Raw genomic sequence first — 7,609 nt, 5'->3', positions numbered from 1 at the left:
ACCACTTCTCTCATCAGCCACCTGGGACTTGCATCACATTTCCTTACACCAAACTTCTCCACTTAAGTTCACAGCTGTTGTAGCTGTTATAGTTATAGTCCACAGCTGTTAGAGCTGTTAAGTCCACAGCTGTTATAGCTTCTTTGCACCAAGTTCCACCTCTTTTCCTCAGGCAACTGGCTGCACACAGGCACAGTTTTTGATGTCATTGTTATTAACATTTTACAACAAAGAAGCAAACCCCACAGTCCCCAACTGTGAGCCAAATCCAAGTTGCCTCCAGTGAGGTGCAACTTCCACAAGGGATGACTATAACGATATGTTTGACATAGGTAGGAAATGATGAATAGAAATGCAATTACAGAGTTGTCTATATGGATGATGAGATAGAAAACTGAAATATCGGCAAGTTTGAGATCCCTCAAGTTCTGAGAACCAACTGTGTAGGTGAGAGGTATCTGAATGATCAAAGAGTGAGGGGAGGGGAATCTGGAGAAGAATGGAAACTGCACATGTCCAGAGAGTCTACTGGAAAAGTGACTTCCAACATGGTCTGTTTCATAAAGCCAGGTGGAAATACCAGAAAGAGTAGGGAGATGAAGTGCAGTGCATAAGAGACAGAGTTCTGGCAATGCAAGTACAGGGGAAGATTGGCATTTTTTCTTTTGCTGTAATAAACATTCAAGAAAAAAAAATGTCATGGGGCAATTCAAACATTGTATTAGAAGTGTTCAATCATTTCAGCTGATAGAAGTGTGCTGACTGAAGTGAAATGTTTGAAATGGTTAAAAAAATTGGAGGCAATACTCGGGCCTACAGCCATAAAATGACGATTTTCAGTCCTGCATGGAGCACCAGTTACCATAAAACACTCCCTGCTCAGGACTGTTCATGCCACCCCCTCACTCCTGCCGCAGAGCAAATCTGTGACATGTTGACCTCTCCTGCCTGTTAGAGGCCCAGATGACGTAGGCAATGGTATCCGAATTACCAAATGCGGGTACAGGTATAGCAAACTAGGGATCAATGGGGGAAAATGTGATTGGTGAGAACTGGTAATTGAGCAGGGCACTGCATGTAAGAAAGGAAGGGATTAAAGTGTCTTGAGGAGGAAGAATCCTGTGGAAGAGGAGGGGAGAGGGATGCAAGGGGCCAGCTGCATGTGGATATGGGGCTGGTCAGGGCTGGTCTGGTCGGGCCCTGTTCCTGATCACTGTCCTGCCTTCTTATTCAACTCTGTTGCTGGCTATTTGCTGTGTGAGTGTGCTCACTCCTGGGTGTGTTGGGGGTGAATTATACAATCATGGAACCACATAGCCATGTGTGTGTCTGCACCCATGGGTAATTGCTGCTGGGGATGCGTGGAGCACTGGTGACCTTCAGAGCAGATCAGGCTGAGGTGAGGAATGGGATGGGGCCAGGTGTGTTGCTCATGGCTCTGTGTGTGCTGCTGGTGGTGTGGTGGCTGTGAAGGTGCTGTTCCCTGTTGGAGTTGCTCTGTGTGTGGTTGGCTGTGTCCATGCCCTGTGTGCACATCTTTGTGTGTATGAGAGTGTATGTTTGTGCATGTACTTGTGTGTATTTGCCTGTGTGCACGAGAGTGTTGGAAATTCTGAGAGAATTTCTCCAGGTTCCTGATGAAAGAAGAAGCTGGGCTTTGCTGGATCTTAGGACTGAGGGACATTTTCTGACGCTCCCACAGACACAGAGATGGTGAAAGGAGTGTTAGCATGTTAACAATATGCTCCCTTTTCCTGTGGAGCATGCAAAGGCATCCAGCTATGGACAGGCCCAAGGAGAGGGATCATCCTTCCTGTGGTCACAACTGCACTCCAGTCCTTGGGGAGGACCCAAGCTGAGGACTTGCTGAGGACTTTTGGGCTCAGGTTCAGCACACAGACTGGGGGAGACTGTCTCACGGACATGTGCTGGACACAGCCAGAGGAACAGCAGCAAACTGCTATGGCTGCTGGGCGCTGTTTCCATCAGTCAAAGCCCTGACACAGGGCACAGGCATTGCTTTCGATGCCACCCATCTAGAAAGACGGTTGCATTAAGGGCTGGAGAATATAGGGCACCAGTTCTTCCCCAGCCACTTCCTAGGCTTGGGGAAGCACCAGGAAACCATGGACTTGTGGCTCTGTATCGTAAGAAGCATAGAATCATAGAATTATTAAGGTTGGAAAAGACCTCCAAGATCATCTGGTCCAACCATCCCCCTACCACCAATATCACCCACTAAACCAGGTCCCTAAGTACTACATCTGAACTTTTCCTCTGCACAGCTTTCCAGCCAGTCTGTCCCAAGCCCGTAGCACTGCATGGGGTTGTTGTGGCCACAGGGCAGGACGCGGCACTTAGCCATGGTGAACCTCATCCCATTGGCCTCTGCCTATCGATCCAGCGTGTCCAGGTCCCCCTGCAGAGCCTTCCTATCCTTCAGCAAATCGACACTTCCCCCCAACTTGTTGTCATCTGCAAACTTAACGAGGGTGCACTCAATTCCCTCATCCAAATCATCAATAAAGCTGTTAAAGAGGATGGGCCCCAACACCAACCCCTGGGGAACACCACTAGTGACCGGTCACCAGCTGGATTTCACTCCGTTCACCACTACTCTCTGGGCCCGGCAGTCCGGCCCGTTTTTAACCCAGCAAAGAGTGTACATGTCCAAGCCATGGGCTGCCAACTTCTCCACGAGAATACTATGGGAGACTGTGTCAAAGGCCTTGCTGAAGTCTAGGTGGACTGCATCAATATGATTTCCCTCATCCACCATGCAAGTCACCCAGACATCGAAGGAGATGAGGTTGGTCAGGCAGGACTTGCCTTTCATGAACCCATGCTGACTGGGCCTCATCCCCAGGTTGTCCCACATACGTTTTGTGATTGCATTCAAGATGATCTGTTCCATCACCTTTCCTGGCGCCGAGGTGGGGCCGACAGGCCTGTAATTCCCCGGGTCCTCCTTACAAACCTTCTTGTAGATGGGCTTCAGATTAGGATGTCGCCAGTCATCTGGGACCTCTCCGGATGACCATGACCACTGACAGATGATGGAAAGAGTCTGATAGGTGATGGAAAGCGGCACAAGCTTCTGGAAAGCTTGGCAACAACCTTGAAAAAAGAGCCAAGGCTTCAGACAGTGCACTGTGGAGATCCCATTTTATTTTGTAGATGCTATGGAAGAGTCAGCTCTGACCTTCTGTTAGACACATATTTATAGAGCCTCAAGAGCAAACAGAGCAATGTCGCTCCTCAGCAGAAGTAGGATGAAAAAGAGATATTACTCTAAGAGCATAATAAATGCAAATTATATCAAAGATAAGAATAACAATAATGAAAATGAAAGAAGGACCGGGCCTGAGAGGAAGTACCAAGCTAAGTCATTTCTGGAAAAAGAGGGGAAATTTCTCACTATTCAGAAACACCCATGAAATCACTTTGCTTACAGCCCACTTGAGCTCTCTGTTTCTCATGCTATAGATGAGGGGGTTCAATGTTGGAGGTATCACTGAGTACAGAACTGCCACCACCAGGTTCAGGGATGGGGAGGAGATGGAAGGGGACTTCAGGCAAGAAAAAAGCATATGCTGATAAACAGGGAGACCACAAACAGGTGAGGGAGGCACGTGGAAAAGGCTTTGTGCCGTCCCTGCTCAGAGGGCATCCTCGGCACAGCCCTGAAGATCTGCGCATAGGAAAAAACAATGATAACAAAACAGCCAGATGCTAAACAGACACCAATCACAACTACCCAAAACCTCTACAGATAGGAGTGTGCACAGGATATCTTCAGGATTTGGGGGATTTCACAGAAGAACTGGTCCACAGCATTGCCTTGGTAGAGGGGCAGGGAAAACGTATTGGCAGTGTGCAGGACAGCATTGAGAAAGCCACTGCCCCAGGCAGCTGCTGCCATCTGGGCACAAGCTCTGCTGCCCAGGAGGGTCCTATAGTGCAGGGGCTTGCAGAAGGCAAGGTAGCGGTTGTAGGACATGACAGTGAGAATAAAACACTCTGCTGACATCAGGAAGGGAAAAATGAAGACCTGTGCAGCATGCCCTTGATAGGAGATGGCCCTGGTGTCCCAGAGGGAATTGATCATGGCTTTGGGGAGAGTGGTGGAGATGCAGCCCAGGTCGAGGAGGGCAAGGTTGAGGAGGAAGAAGTACATGGGGGTGTGGAGGCGGTGGTCGCAGGCTACGGCTGTGAGGATGAGGCCGTTGCCCAGGAGGGCAGCCAGGTAGATGCCCAGGAAGAACCTGAAGTGCAGGAGCTGCAGCTCCCACGTGTCTGCGAATGCCAGCAGGAGGAACTCAGTGATGGAGCTGCTGTTGGTCATCTGATGCCTTTTGGACTCAGGGCCTATCCAAAGAAAAAGGGACATGCACTAGGTACCTATGAAAGGCGGTGACGTTCTGAAACCCGTAGTTTAGTTCACATGCAGTGCACCTGTAATACAGAGGGGCTGTTTATAATCTTCCAGCAGAATAACCCCAGGGACAATGCTGGATGTCCTTTAATCAGAGTGACCTGAACAGAGCCAGCTCATTTCCCAGCCCTACACACTGCAGTGCTCAGAGCCATATTGGCTAGAACAGCTTGGGCACTTTCCTCCCAGGGATGCACCTCCAGAGCAGGACTCACTATTCTGGTGTTTGAGATCTGGCTTTAATCCCACTACCCAGAGAGTCTGAGGGGAATACTAAGGGCAGGATGGCTGGGAGGAGAAAAACAGAGAAATGCCCCAGTGTTCCGGCTTTGGGAGGCAGGAATGAGAGTGAAAGATGGGCACCCGGGGGGTTCTCTTCTTCTGAGGGTCCTGCTGCTAAGGGACAACACAGTCAGAGACCCCATGGTTTTGGGGCAGAGGCTTTGCTGGATTTGAGCTGAGACCATGCGGTTGTTCTCGGTAAGGCCAGGGCAGGTACCCAAATCCCACCTACCACGGAGTTCCTGGGAGCAGCTCCCAATCACTCCCTGACCATGGCTCTGCTGCCTGCAGCTGTCCCTGCCTGCAGCTGGGTCTCTGTCCCCACGCCTCCTGCCTGCAGGTCACAGCCCCCATCCCACCCGCCAGGTGCTCAGCTCTGCCCTGCAGACACCTCCTGGCAGCAGGGCTCTGCCCAGGGGCAGCTCGCTGGGGGCACGTCCTAGAGACCAGGTCACACAGACCCTGCTGACACTGCATGTGTGGTGGTGGAGCTTTCTAGGGGATGAGGGGAAGGAAAGGGACTTGATGGGAATCCTTGTAAGCCTCAGTAGTATGGCTTAGGAGTGTCAGCTTTTCTTGGAAATAACAGTCTCTATTTCCATTCCCACAGAGCCAAAGAAGCAAATAGTCTGGAAAGCTGAGCCTGCAGCCTCTAACCCCTGACTGCCTTCTTGCCTTAATACATCCCACGGGTGCTGTGGAGCTGTGAGCAGACTGCCCCAGGCAGCAGCCTCCCGCCAGCAGCAGGATCCTGCCCTGCCGGGGGGGTTCCTTCCACCCACAGCTTCTCCCCGCAGCACCCTGGGCAGCTCCCCGGGCAGGCAGAGTGCTGAGCCTGGCAGGTGGCAGAGGACCTGCTGCGGCACACAGCCCCTGGGGCACAGCAGGGACCCTGCTCTGCACCACAGCCCTGGGCACCCCTGCCTGCACCCCCGGCTTCTCCTTCCTCCAGGAGCTGCGGCTGCATTGCCCTCCAGCCAGACACTTACCGGGCTCAGGGCTGGCAAGTGTTCTCCCCCAGTGAGCTCTGTGCATCCTGCCACTTCTGCCTGCCTTTAAGCACTCTGTCTGTGCAGGCAGTGTCCCCAGCCCTGCTGCGCTGGGCAGAGGAGCTGCTCCTGGGCAGAGCTGGCTCTCTGCAGCGCTGCCCGCTTGCCAGGAGCTCCCCTTGGGCCCAGGAGCCCGGCCCAGCTCAGCAGCAGAGGCCCAGCCCAAGGCCTCCCTTGCTCTGCCCCCACCAGGCTCCCTGCCCATGGCCCTGGAGCTGCAGGGGAACCTGCTGGGAAACAGCCTGAAGGAATCCCTGGGATTCCCTCCCTCAGCTGGGTGCATAGACTTCTTCACACCAGGGTCAGTTCTCCTAGCAGAAAATGAATTAGTTGTAACAATAACTTCTTTATGTCTCTGTATCAGTTTGGACATGAAGTCATGGTGGGGGACATTTCTTCCTCCTCGTGGCCAATTCCAGCCTTCCAATATGCACTTTGTGTTGGTTTTTTGTTTGTTTGATTGTTAGTTTGTTTTTCTCCTGCTCTTCCCTACTACCAAAGAAAGCTCCAGCAAGGTTGAAACCTCTCCTAAAGTAGGCATCAAAACCTGGCAGCATACTTGCTGCCTGTCAGCCAACCAGACAGAAGTCACCTCACCAGCATGTTCCAAGAAATGGGGCTGTTGCTGGCCTTGCAGCTTCTTGGCTGGACACAACCAAACCTTGTGCCTCCTGCTGTCTAGTCATGTACTCAAGCAGAAGGGACAGGACAACCCATATTTGGCCTTCTTTCTGTCTGGGTCCTCCTGGGTATGTAGGCAGAGGGGATCCCACAGTCAGCATGCCAATCAGGTGCCTTCTGCTGGCCTACCAGGGCCACTGTCAGATGTCAACCCAAAAGTGCAGATCCCAGGGAGAAGTCAAGGGTGACCTGTCAGCTACTTCAGACAGAAGTGACCTCACAGTCCCTTTCTCTGACACGTTCCTGCTGCTGCCCTATCAACTGCAGAGACAGAAGTGACCTCACAGTCACTGCCCCAGTCAAATTCCTCCTTCTGGGGCAGGAGATCCTGAGGCAGAGCTGAGCTCATCAGAGCATTCCCACCCATCTCCTCCTTGTGTTTGACGAGCTGATCAGATCCATGGCCCCTCACATTCATCTTTGAATGCCATGTAACTGCACAGCAACCTCACGGTTCCTGCCCTGCCCCAAGGGGCCAAGCACCTAAAGTTAAGGGTTAGGAGAGGGATTGAAGGTGAGGAAGTTAATGCACAGGAATGGGGACTTTGGGTGTTAGCTGTTCATTTATGGCATTAACGACTAGAGGTCACTTTTCTGGGTTCAAGAGTAAGCAAAGGTTTAGTGGGACGGTTTGGTGTTCTGCTTGTGGTGTCAGGTCTGTTGTTAGGGTATGGTCAAGCTCTGTGGTTTAGGGTTTTGTTTAGGTCTGCAAGAAGACTAGGGTTAAATAGAGCATTTTAAAGCTAGTGTTAAGGGCAGGGATCAGGGCGAGCAAGAGTGTAAGGGTCATGAAAAAAAGGCTATGGACTAAGTTTGGCTTCGAGGGATACTGTGGTCAAACATTATAGTAGTGGATTCCTGTCAGGGTGTGGAGTAGCATTTAGGTTTAGGGATTAAGGTTACAGATTAAAATAGGTTAAGGGCCTCACATGACTGCTTTAAGTCAGCTTTACGGTGGGATCAACATTACCTGAACATTCCTACCTCTTCAAAATGATTATCCTCTGCTATCCAAGCTCCTCTTCCTTCCCCAAATCTCTCATCTCTGCTGGCCAGGCTTTCCTGACTTCCCCATACCAGTCATCTTCTTAGGGGCAGCTTTCTGATGGCTTTCATGAACTTTTTTTTTTTCTGATGGCTTGTCTCACCTCTGCTGGCTCCT

The 7,609-nt window shown here is 51.3% G+C and overlaps 1 pseudogene; it reads right to left on the bottom strand.

Annotated features, from left to right (window-relative positions):
• Positions 1 to 902: 902 nt before the first annotated feature.
• Positions 903 to 4,000, bottom strand: LOC121062733 (annotated as a pseudogene).
• Between the last annotated feature and the right edge of the window lie 3,609 nt (positions 4,001 to 7,609).

Source organism: Cygnus olor, chromosome 34 (assembly GCF_009769625.2).
Source record: "Cygnus olor isolate bCygOlo1 chromosome 34, bCygOlo1.pri.v2, whole genome shotgun sequence".
In the NCBI taxonomy this organism is placed as follows: domain Eukaryota; kingdom Metazoa; phylum Chordata; class Aves; order Anseriformes; family Anatidae; genus Cygnus; species Cygnus olor.
Note: the sequence above shows the minus strand (reverse complement) of the source record. Positions and strands in the feature narration are given on the sequence as shown.